The sequence below is a fragment of the Phascolarctos cinereus genome, unplaced genomic scaffold, assembly GCF_003287225.1.
Source record: "Phascolarctos cinereus isolate Bilbo 61053 unplaced genomic scaffold, phaCin_HiC Scaffold_1;HRSCAF=81, whole genome shotgun sequence".
Classification (NCBI taxonomy): Eukaryota; Metazoa; Chordata; class Mammalia; order Diprotodontia; family Phascolarctidae; genus Phascolarctos; species Phascolarctos cinereus.
The window spans coordinates 240163033-240176609 of NW_027555514.1; the positions used below are offsets into that span (position 1 = coordinate 240163033).

General features: G+C 37.0%; 1 long non-coding RNA gene across 1 annotated transcript; it reads right to left on the reverse strand.

Annotated features, from left to right (window-relative positions):
- Positions 1-7899: 7899 nt before the first annotated feature.
- On the reverse strand, positions 7900-13189 carry LOC144454425 (uncharacterized). The gene is made up of 2 exons (XR_013482758.1): positions 10181-13189; positions 7900-9690 (listed from the first exon to the last, which is right to left on the reverse strand). It is a non-coding gene; the product is annotated as an uncharacterized LOC144454425 (long non-coding RNA).
- Positions 13190-13577: the final 388 nt, after the last annotated feature.

Here is a 13577-nt window from a genome sequence, read left to right on the forward strand (position 1 = left end):
TGCATGAGCTGATGCAAAGTGAAATGTACTGGGTACAAACTAACAGCAATATTGTAAGATAATTAGCCATGAATGACTTACCTGTTCTCAGCAATGCAATGATCCAAGACAACTTTGAAAAACTTGTAATGAAAATACTATCCATCCCCAGGGAAAGAATTGATAGTATCTGAATACAGATTGAAGCATGCTGTTTGTGCTTTCTTTATTTTTCTTGAGAGTTTTTTTTTGTTTGTTTCTTTTTTGGTCTATATTTTCTTTCACAACATGACTATCATGGAAATGTTTTGCATGGCTACACATGCATGATTTGCTTGCCTTTTCAATGAGGAGGCTAAGGGGAGAGGAAGGGAGTGAATTTGGAACTCAAATTAAGAAAAATGAATGTTAAAATTGTCTTTAAATGTAACTAGGGAAAATAAAATACTAAAAAAAAGAACTAGCATGAAAATGATAATTTTCTCTGATAAAGGTCTCATTTCTCTAGTATATAGGAATCTGAGTCAAATTTATAAAAACAAACAAACAAACAAATAAATAAAAGCCATTTCCCCATTTGGTAAATGGTCAAAATATATGAACAATTAGTTTTAAAAAGAAGAAATCAAAGCCATTATCACGTGAAAAAAATAAACCTCTAAATCACTATTGATTAGGGAAAATTAAATTACAAAACTTTGAGGTACCACCTCACATCTAACAGATAAGATAAATGCTGGAAGGGATTACAGAAAATAGCAAAATTTGTAAACCATTGTTGGAGTAGGAAACTGATACATCCATTCTAGAAAACAATCTGGCAGTATAGCCAAAGAGATATAAAACAATGCATACACTTTTATCCAGTAATACCACAAATAGATCTGTATCCTGAAAAAGATCAAAGGAAAAGGGAAAAGAGCTATATGTAGAAAAAATTATAGCAGCTCTTTCTGTGGCAGCAAAGAATTACAAGTTGAAGGGATATTCATCAATTGGGGAATGTCTAAACAAATTGTGACATGATTGTGATGAAGTGCTTTTGTGCTATGGACAATGACCAGGACAGGGGGTATTTTCAGAAAACAAACAAACAACAAAAACATTGCAAGACATATGAACTGATGCAAAGTGAAGTCAGAAGAACTGGAAGATAATTGCATGCAGTAGCAATCCTTTAATCATGATCAACTGTGAAAGACTTGGCTACTATGGTTAATACAGTCATCCAAGAAAATTCCAAAAGACTCAGGATGAACAAATGATATACATCTCCCGAGAGAAATGTTGAACTCTCAGTGTAAATTGAAGTATTGTCTCCCTTTTTTTTCTTTGCTTTTATTTATTTTTTTTGGCAATGTTGCTAATGTAGAAATATATTTTGCATGATTCCTCATGTATAATTGATATCATCTTCTTTGCCTCCCCATTAGGTGGGGAGCACACAATCTGGAAATTAATTTTAAAAGAATGTTAAAAATTAATAAATGATAAATTGGGGGGGGGAAGCATTCAGATGGCTACTATGTGTCAGATGTTTTGCTTAGCACTGTTGATGCAAAGATAAAAATAGTCTCTTCCTTCAAGGAGTTCACAGTCTCTAACTGGGGAGACAACATGAAAATGAATCTGTACAGAAAAATATATATTTAATATAAATTGGAGATAATCTAAGAGGCAAGGAACTAATACAGAAGTTGCCAGACTTTTTCTATTTCTGGAGCTCTTAGGGTCCATATATTTTTTTAACAGTGTGTCTAGGACCCTAGGCCAAAAGAAGTAACCTAACCATTTAAGTTATTAAATAGGTCCTTAATAATTACTATTAACTTAATAATTATTTATATCATGACAATTAAGTAGCTATTTGAAAAATAATATCATTAAATTGAAAGAAAAAAGGACTTTTTTTTGTTTCATTCATAAACACTACAGTTATTTATTAAAGAGATGTATATACCTGGTAGGCACTCTGCAGCTTCTGAGATCTTGCTATCAGATTGAATACTAACACCCCGATTCTTGTTTTAAATTGATTTTGGAGCAATTCTTACTTTTTATAACAGCAACCACCGAAAACATAGCTTCAGGAATCTACAGTGTTGCCAATAATAATGTTTGAAAAGTTAGTGGCTTAGCAAAAAAAAATTTAAAAAATAAACAAAATATGTGTCAAACATTCACAAATATCATCAAAAGTAATGTAGAGTGATCTAATGATTAAACTGCCAATTACCATAAGCTAGTAGTTCTTTTTGTCTTTGACAGATGTTGAGCATTGCTATTTCTGTCAAAAATTTAAAATATCCCCATAGTCCCTGTAAGTGCGTGACTGCACCCTAGGGCACTGCAGCACATAATTTGGGCACTGCAGCACTAGTATGATGATGGTAAATACAAAAACTGGCATTTGAACTAAGGTTCCCTGGAGATAAATCCAATATGTTTTCTATTGTACCACTTTTTCTGCCTTAAAGGGACTTGAGCCTGTGACTTACAACTCTATAGGTGAAATCTATTGTCCTGACCCACTGCTAGGGAATAAAGAAAAAGAGGAAGAAAACTGAAGAAAAAAATAAAATGACTAAGTCAAAAGATAAAGAAAAAAAACAGAAAAAGGACTAGAGTCTGTAAAGTATATATGCCAATAAAATTTTACCCTATTCATAATGTTTTTATACCAAGAAAATATTCATAAATAATGCATGTAATTTGCTAGTTATGTCACAAAGAATACTCACAATGAAAACATTTATGTATTACAATAATACACTTGTTCATTTTCAGATGCTAATGAAACATTTCCACAAAGCTGGTATATGCTGTCTAGTCTACAAAAGCTAAATATAAAGGAGTGATTATGAATTTGAGTTATTTATACTATGTTAATTTAATATTTTATCACTTATCTTTCTTTCCTGTTAGCTGTAACTGTAGAACATTTCTTTATAAATGTAATACATTATATTTGGTTTTAAAAGGACTTCTAGAAGAACAGCTAGGAAAATTGTTAAGAGCTCTGAGCTGTGAATCAGCTGGGGTCAATTCTGGTTTTATTACTTATTATGCACTTCATTTAACCTCTCTGAGGCTAGGTTTCCTAATTTGCTAAAGGTTGAAGGCACTTATACTTGCTGTACCTGTCTCACCGGGGTTTTGCTAAAAGAAAATGAGATGTAAGGCATCATATAAAGAGCTTTGTGATTATAATGTATTATATTAAGTTAAAACATTATCATTGTAAATTACAGTAAAAATATTAAAATATTTTGCTGCAGTTATTATGGACTATTAATTCAAAACTGCAAAAAATGACAAAAAATATGTACAAAATACATAATAGACTTCATTTCCATTTGCACTCTCCCCTCCTTTTTTTTTTCCTGACTTTTGATTTCACTTGTGTGAGGAAGTCCTTGTAAGGAAACTCCCTCTGCCAAAGTGCATCAGTAATGTAAACTGTACCTAATAGTTGTAGGCATTTGCCTTGGGCATTTAGAGATTAAGTGACTTGCTTATATGTCACAGGAAGGGCTGGAAACCAAGTCTTCCTAGCTTCAAGGCCAGACCTCTGACTACTGAGTCAAATTGGCTCACTATCCACATTCTTAAGCCATATTTCATGTAAAAGTTCATGTGCAAAATTAGATTATATTGAATCCCTTTTTGTAGCATTCTGTATAGATGAAAATAAAATATTCTGTCTGTAGTTAAACTGTGGAAACAGTTAATCTCTATAAAAATATTTTCCTCTTATATTTAATGTTATATGAAATTTGCTTCCTCAACCTTCATTTTCTGACTTGAAATATCATAAATAAAGAGAAAATGCTGTTTACTGACAAAATTTATCTAGATAATTAGACTATAACTTTAAACAACAACAAAATTGTTGAAGAATGTCATCAACATTATTTGGATAAAGGCTAGAGCAATAGGGATTCCCCATCAATGGGGAGGTTTTATAAATGGATAGTCCTGTTTGTAGGTGACTTGATACTGGTACATGAAACCACAAAACACTGCATAGTCTCCTCACTGAAATCCAGAGTCTTCAAAAAAAATGGCCAAGCTTTCCCCATAGGGGAGAAAAATCTAACTGGTGAAGAATGTCTATTGCCCAGATTAGATCCTTGCTTTTGTAGGCAGCCCATTGAGTTGGACTATCAAAATGTGAATACACACACAGACACACACACACGCGCACACACACACACACATATATACACATGAAAGTATACAATCATATTTATATGTATGTGTACATAAATGTGTATACCTAAAATTTATATAACTATACATTTATTTTTATCTCTAATTACATATTTATCTATATCATGTTCAAAATGAATAAGTACAGGGTGGTGGATGACAGTACAAGATGGTGGAGAAAAGACAGAGAATAGTCTGAATTCTTTCAAGTTCCCCTCCAAACAACTTTAAATGATGCCTCAAAACAAATTCAAGAGTGACAGAACCTATAACAGGATGGGGTGAAATAATTTTACAGCCCAAGACAACTTAAAAGGTCAGCAGGAACAGTCGGTTATACCCAAGTGAGAGTGGAGCACACACCAGGAAAGGCTGTGCCAATATAGGTTGCACCAAGGGAAACCAGCAGCAGGCTTGGGGAATGATTGGATCAATGGAGTTCTTAGATAGTTCACAGGTACTAAGGGGGTCAGACAATAGGTGAGAAGATTAAAGGGATCCCTTTACTGGCACTGGGTGCAGGATTCTGTTGCATTGCCCATACATGGATTTAAGCCAGTACTGAGTCACAATTCCTGGGTGAGGAGGTGCACTAGCACACCAGAACTCGTAGCCCGGAGGAGTGGGGACCTTTGTCATCATTCCACGACAGGCACACATATCTCCTTAGAGCATGCCACATTGGAAAAACAGAAACCTTACAGACCCCCAGAACTAGCTGCGCAAAATCCAGGAAGCTTTGGACAGCGTGCCCTTCACCCTGGGAGCAGAGCTCACCTTTAATATCAATGTAAATAGCAAGAAATTGGCAGGGAAAATGATCAAATAGCAATAACAGCCATAGACCCTTGCAATAGAAAGTTACTGTGATGACAAGGAAGATCAAAAGTCAGACTGAGATGGAAACAAAGTCAAAGTAGCTAAATCCAAATCCTCCACGAAAAAATATAAACTAATCTCTGGCCCAGAAATAATTTCTGGGAGAGTTCAAAAAGAATTTTTAAAAATCAAAAAAGAAAGTCTGAGGAAAAAATGGGGAAAGAAATGAGTGATGCAGGCAGTCTCGAAAAAAAAAGACTCAATACCTCGGTAAAGAGGGCACAAGCATACTGAAGAAAATAACACCTTGAAAAAAAAAAAGACTAGGCCAAATGGTAATAGAGGCACAAAAATTCAATGAAAAGAACTCCTTAAAAAGCACAATTGGCGACATGGAATAAGATATTTGGAGAAAAGTAGTTTGAAAATCTTAAAGTGCTACGTAATGCAGAGGTGTTATCTTGTTTAAGAACAGCACAAGATGAGAATTCATGGAGGAGTTGTGGTCTATTCCAGTGGAAGGGAGCGTCAATACTGATGAGCTGGTGGATCTGTTAATATGTTGGAGTATAAGGAAATTATGTTTCATCATAAGAAATATTGGCACATTACATAGTCAGAGGCATAGAATCAGTCTGTTGTGGGGCCTCTATTTCCTGTGCCTAAAATATTGAAGCAAAATCTACTATGTATGGATTAAATGAACATAACTCACCTGAAACATGTAAAGACAATCAATTAATAAGCATTTATAAGTTTGCCAAACACTTTATTAAGTATTGAAGATATGGAGGCAAAAATAGTCACTACTGTCAAAAAACATATTCTATTAGGGGAAACAATAGACATTTGAATACATACAAAATATGTACAAGATAAACGGAATAGAATAGGGATAGAAAAAAACCCAACAAAACTCATATAGGAGGTAGCTTTTGAGATGAACTTTGAAGGCTTTACTTAGAAAGCCTTCATGCAAAGTTGGAGAAAGAAAGCATTTGGGCATAGAGGAAAGGAAGGAAATAAGCATATATTAAGCACCTGCTATGTGCCATGTACTATGATAAATTATTTTTTTTTCTTTTTTTTGGCAAGGTGGTTGGGGGTAAATGACTTTCCCAAGATCACAAAGCTAGTATCAAGTATCAGGTCTCAGACCAGATTTGAACTCAGATCCTCCTGACTCAATGCTCTAGCCACTGTGCCACCTAGATGCTCGTCTGATAAATCATTTACAAATATAACCCACTTCATTTACACAACAATCCTGTAAGGTACTATTATTGTCCACAAACTGAGCAAAACAAATACAAAGTAAGGGATAGTTTGCTTAAAGGCATAGAATCTATGTCATTTGTGAGGAACATCCGGAATTCCAAATGAAGTAGATTGTAGAAATTCTAAAGGGAACTAATATATTAATTATTATAATAATATTTATATATTTTATGTATTTATATATTTATATATATATATTTTATATAATATATAAAACATACATTTATATGTTTTTTATACATAAATATATTTATATTTGTATATATTTATAATTATATAATAATATAATAATAATAATAATTAGTATTACTCTAAAGGGAAATAATAGCCTCAAAAGGGAGTACAGAGTGATACTTCAGGGGTTTAAATGTCAAATAAAGGAGCTTTCATTTTTATCTGTAGGCAAAAGAGAGCCATTGAAAATTTTTGAGCAGGGAGTTCTAAAATTAAATTTGTGCTTACAGAAGTTGTTTTCCTTCCTTTCTTCCTTCCTTTTTTCTTTCCTTCTTTCCTTCTTTCTTTCTTTCCTTCCTTCCTTCCTTCCTTCCTTCCCTCCTTCCTTCCTTCCTTCCTTCCTTCCTTCCTTCCTTCTTTCCTTCCTATTGTTTCTTATATATTGCCACTGGACCCAGATGGCTCCAGAGGACAGAGTGAGGCTGGTGACTTTGCACAGCCCTCCCTCACTTAAATCCAATTCATTCACAAATCATGGCATCACATGCCTGTTGTCATGGTTCTCTTTGAGAATGAAGGACATACAACAACAACAGCAACAACAACAACAACTACTACAACAACAACAACAATCATTTGAATTATTTGGGTTGTTTATTCATTTATTTGCCAGTGTATGGAAGATAGATTGAAAAGGGGATAGACTTGAAACAGGTTGACCAGTGTATTAATAGGATTTAGTGAGGTTCGGATTCGCTCCTATAAATGACACTCTCCAATGCACCAGAAAATAATAGGAAATAGATAATTTATTTAGAAGAAGCAAAGCACAGATAGTTTGAATTTGCATAGAAAGCATAAATAATAAGAACAATCAATAATATAGCACCGATCAAGAGAGTCGGTAATGGAAGAGAATACATCACCAATTCAAGGGAACCTCCAAAGTCAATCAACGGCTGGGAGCCCCGTTGCAGCCAGTACAAACTTGAATTGTGTAAAGATTTTCCCGGGCGAAGCGTCCTTCCCGCGGGTGAGGCTCAGCGGGCTTACAGGACGCAGTGTTTTTATATTGTTCTAAACAAAGAAGGCTTGGGGCCAAGAAGCCCTTTTTGATGCTTGCGCTATTCATGGTTTGTCCAATACACATCTGACCTTAGCCATGCTCCCATCCGCCTGAGGCTTGGTGTTTTGTTTTTTAATAACATCACGTCTCACAAGGAGAGGAGCCAACCCTCCATGTCAACGTGACCTAGGAATGGCTAGTTCCTGGAATGCTAGGCCAAGAACACTCAGGAGATATGGAACGGTCATGACCGAGATTTGAACTGAACCTATTTATTTGAGTGATCTTATTAATTTAAAGGGGAATTTCCAATTTCCATTTCACTTGGCCTTAAGATCATGAGAATAATAGGTGAGGGGCAAAGGTGTGACATGAGTGTATATAGTGCGTATTTTGGTATACATATAACAATTGCATATACAAAGACATAAAAAGAACAAAGCAAGTAGTAGTATGGGGGTAGCTAAGGAATTAAAATACATAGTAGCAGTAGGAGATTTAAAAAGAAAATCATACCAATGATGATTAGTATCTGAGATCACTAAATGAGAAGCTTCGACTAGTCTTCCTGCGGCTATAAGAGTCTGTATTCGATGTTCATTTAACGCGCGTTGGTTGGACTCTAATAACTTTTTGATTTCAGTCGACTGATTCAAGATGTTCATAAGGGGATATAGAGATAGAGACACATGAGGTAGAGGCAAAGATTGGGGTACCCAAGCAAAATTTTTAACTAGGTTAGTGTCTGGTGGAAAGTAAAAATCATTTCCTTGCCAGCGTAGGAAAGATACATTGGATAAGCAACCAGAAAATGGACAGTAGTAACATCTACAGATAGAAGGTCAGAGTGATTATTAGAGGCTATACAAACATATTGAGTAGATACTTCATATATCATAGAAAAGTTACTCACTGGGTATAAAGTTAGATCACACAAATTGGATGAATGTGAGAGAAGGCAGGGTTCCATCTGCCGAGTCATCATCCCACAAACAATCCCTCCATTAGTTACAACACAATCAGACAGAGTATGAGTTACATTATACCAATCTATATAGTTTCCATAGATATGAGGTAAAGCAAAGTATTTATGTAAGACAAAAGGTATTACATGAAATTGACACATAACAGTCCAAGTTTTAACTTGGTAGAGTATAATAGTTCCAGCGCACCAAAGTGGAGTGCATCTAGCATTCTCAGGTTTTTGCTTTTTCCATACATCTGACAAGTCAAGTATATCGTTCCATATGTGAGAGTTACCTTCCTGTAGTAATCTTTGGGCATTTTCCTTCTGTATGAGGGTATATAAGTTTTGCAAGGAACATTTAGTCCAATTAAATAAAACACCAATGTTTTTCATAAGGTGTAAATTAACGAGGATGCTATTATTAAAGACTTGTAAAAATTGGCCTTGATATTGTAATGTATTTTGGTGTGGCAGGATCGTTGTGGGTAACCATTGGGCATTCACAGTCAAAGCTTGAGAAACATCTTGTCCAGCACTGCGCAGTCTGCTGGCCAAGGTCTCAAGGTCTATAGAATTAACTATACCCAAACCAGTTCCTGCACCACCAAGTAATGTATCATACCAAGCTCTTTTTTTCCTGACACAACTTTCTAAAGAGGGAAAAGTTACATTATAATGAAACACTATTTTGTGTTGCAAGATAGAGGTGTTAGTACATGAGCGGGGACACGAATTATTCCAGGAGGTTTCGGAGTCACAGGTACAACCCATACTAATTGGTTTAGATATTCTTCATACAGCCCATTGGAGGTGTTACGACAATAAAAATATTTTCTGTCGTCCGCTTGTGATAGTGAGACAGTGTAGGTGGAGTTTACTTGTGTCCAATTATATGTTACAGATCTTAACCTTTTAGGAAAATATGGACTAGGTGGCCAACTTGTAAGGGTACAGGATATATTGGTACCGTTTGCTGCAGTTACAGTTAGATTAAAACTAGTTAAATTGATTCTCATTAGGGGAAATAAGGGGCGTCCCAAACTTCTACGTTGAATGGGTATGACCAATTCATGATGTGGGTGTTGTTTTCACCAGCGTAGATGGAATCAGTACGCGGTCCTTGCTGAGGATTCCCCACTGGAATACCTGGAGTTCATGCCATAGTTAGCGTATAGCAGGCAAACACTGTAAAACACTTAATATCGTAAAAACATTTGGGTTAGTGGGACATGATACCATTTATCATCACCAGGGTATACTACTATGGCAGTATTAGTGTTTCCTTGTGCTATGAGCTCAGCTGGCCTTGGTCTATCAGATTGATGCTTCTTTATCCAAACTTTAGTACCATTATCACTCTGTATTTGTAGGGGGGTCCCATAATAAAGAGAAATAATATCTAGGGTTTTACAAGTGTTTTTCTGGGTAGCCCGTTTATAGGGGCAGGCAACTAATACCCCAGAGTAGGTGTCCACACAAGTGCAGGCATATTGACACCCCTGACTAACAGGTAATGGTCCAATATAGTCTATTTGCCAAATTTGAGCAGGTAAAGACCCTCTAGCCAATTCTCCAGTGATTTTCTTCGGCACAGGCCGATGAGCAAATAATTGACATTGTATGCATTTTGTACTATTTGCTTAAATAGATCCAGAGGTATGTTAATCCCTCTGTCTAATGCCCACCTGTAAGATGCAAGAGCGCCAAGATGTCCTGCGGTGATATGGACCCATTTTCCTAATTGTGTTTCATTTTCCTCTCTGGGGGTGACCTTTAAAGCTTTTCCTTGAAGTTTGGATAATTCATCAGCACGGGCATTATACTCACGTTCCACAGAATCTTGATTCACATGGGCATCTACATGAAATACAGATACATTAGTACATTGACACCATTCCCATATTTGTTCCCATAATTCTTTTCCCCACACATCTTTGTCTCTAATTTTCCATTCGTGTTTCTTCCAAATTGGCATCCAAACTGCTAGGCCATTGGCTACGGCCCAGGAATCAGTATATATATATGACATTGGCCACCTTGTTCCTTTTGAATTACTTGATAGACAGCCACTAATTCGGCCCATTGGCTACTCTGGCCTTCACCAGAGCTTTCCAAAATAGTATTGCATGAAGGTTATAGGCTACAGCTTTCCAACATCGCTTAGATCCTATATATTTAGCCGAGCCATCAGTAAACCAAGCATGCTTCTTCTGCTCGGGGGTTAGAGAATCATATCCATTATTCCAAGAAACAGGTGATTGATCATAAGACTTTGGTGGTATATCAATATCATTTGAATGTTTTGGTAATTCTAATACCTTTTCATGCAAGGTGGAAATACCCGATCTGCCTGTCTTGACTCTATTTTGCAAATACCATTTCCATTTAATAATTGATGATTCTTGGGCATGTCCTATTTTATGTGAGGCGGGGGTCCCCATAATCCAACTCATAATGGGTATGGCTGGCCTCAATACAACTTCATGGTTTAAAGTTAAATGTTCTGTCTCTACCAGGGCCCAATATGCAGCCAATAATTGTTGTTCAAAAGGAGTATAATTTTGGCCAGCAGGTGGCAGTTTCGCGACCAAAATCCTAAAGGAACATTCCTGCCCTGTTGTTTTTGCCATAAACTCCAATCAGCATATCCATGCAAAACTGTAACTTGCAATTCCATCGGCCCTGGCTGTACAGGCCAAAGATCCAGGGCAGTTTGAATAGCTATTTTGGCTTCCTCAAAGGCTTTCGATTCTGTTTCCCCCCATTCAAATGCATACTTTTTCCGGGTAACTTTATACAATGGCTTCAAAATCTGACCTAAATGAGGAATGTGATTCCTCCATTAACCAAACAACCCAACGAACTTTTGAGCTTCTCTTTTGTCCCTAGGAGGTGAAAAATCTAATATTTTTTGCTTGGCCTTGGGGAGGATTTCTCTATGACCCTTATTCCAAATTATTCCTAAAAACTTCACACTTTGAGCTGGACCTTGAATTTTATCAGGATTAATCTCCCATCCCTTCTCCTTCATATGTTCTATTAGTTGAGTTAATCTTTTCTCTACCACCTCTTTATTCTCTGCCTGTATTAAAATATAGAGGTCAAACTCAAAAATTTTAGACAATCCTTGGGGTCTAGCCACACTCCTCCAGCTCCCCCATCACTTAATCTTACAAGCCAGGAGATTGCAGGCTCTCCTGATCGCTGTGAAAACCTACTAAGCAAATCAGTAATTTCTCTTTGGGAGTAATCTTCCGTGATTTCAGTCACCCGGGGTGGGTTAGCTCCCTCCTTTTCGGCTTTTCTCCTATCTATCGGCCGAGCTTCCCCGTCTACAACATCCGGAACATCTTCCTCTATTACTTCCCCCCACCTATCATCATCTTCATCCCAAATATCACCTTCCCAAGTATCAGGGTCCCAATTCATATTTGCTGCGGCGATTACAGCATGCACTTTCCTTTTACTCACCCTTCAAATTTTCTACACACACTCCTCTCTCCTACATGCTTAAACTTCCTTGCCTTTCTTTCTAATGATTTAAAATCCCCTTAAAACCTGTACATATCTCATTCCTTTCTAATTCTGACCTAACACTTCAACAATCCTTCCCAACTTGCCCTCTACCAACCATATAACCTAAGTAATAAAGTATTCTTCTCTCTTTCCCTCTCCCATCCACGCACTGCTTTGAAGCTGCTGTTACCTGGGGAGGGAGAGGGGGAGAATGAAGGCAACTTTTCAGAGTCCTGCTGCAGCCTTTGGCTGTCTGGCTGCAAACAACCCAAAAGGGAGGGAAATGATGTACTGGTCGTATCCCCCCATTATCCCTGCTGGCAACCGGCCCATCCGTCGCACCCCAAACGAGAACCCCCAACACCCCCAATCCTCACTAGGTCCTGTACACTGTGACCAGGTTTTTGCGAGCGAGGAAAACGGAGGGTCCTCCCAACCGGGGACCTCTACCGGAGCCCGGGGCTCAACATTTCTCTTAAAGAAAGGCATTTATACAGCGAATCCTGTTCGTGACGCCAATTTTGTATTAATAGGATTTAGTGAGGTTCGGATTCGCTCCTATAAATGACACTCTCCAATGCACCAGAAAATAATAGGAAATAGATAATTTATTTAGAAGAAGCAAAGCACAGATAGTTTGAATTTGCATAGAAAGCATAAATAATAAGAACAATCAATAATATAGCACCGATCAAGAGAGTCGGTAATGGAAGAGAATACATCACCAATTCAAGGGAACCTCCAAAGTCAATCAATGGCTGGGAGCCCCGTTGCAGCCAGTACAAACTTGAATTGTGTAAAGATTTTCCCGGGCGAAGCGTCCTTCCCGCGGGTGAGGCTCAGCGGGCTTACAGGACGCAGTGTTTTTATATTGTTCTAAACAAAGAAGGCTTGGGGCCAAGAAGCCCTTTTTGATGCTTGCGCTATTCATGGTTTGTCCAATACACATCTGACCTTAGCCATGCTCCCATCCGCCTGAGGCTTGGTGTTTTGTTTTTTAATAACATCACGTCTCACAAGGAGAGGAGCCAACCCTCCATGTCAACGTGACCTAGGAATGGCTAGTTCCTGGAATGCTAGGCCAAGAACACTCAGGAGATATGGAACGGTCATGACCGAGATTTGAACTGAACCTATTTATTTGAGTGATCTTATTAATTTAAAGGGGAATTTCCAATTTCCATTTCAACCAGTTAGGAAGTTATCATGATAATCTATGTGACGTAAGTTTAGGGACTGAAAATACAATGAATACAACATTAGGTATGAAAGTAGAATTTATATTCAAGTATTCTTGGTAATAGATTGGAGAATCTGAACAGTGGGTAAAAAAAAATGTCTATAGAAAGATTATATATACAGACTTGGTTCTTTATTATTGAGAACAACTGCCTATAAGGTATTTCCAGCTTTCTGCACTATGGACATCTCAAACTCAACATATGAAAAAAAAAAAAAGAACTTTTCAACTTTCCTCCAAAACATAGCTCTTTTCTTTTTGTCCCTTATTTCTGTGGAAGATGTCACATCCTTCCAGTCCCCTGGGTTTACACTCACAAAGTTATC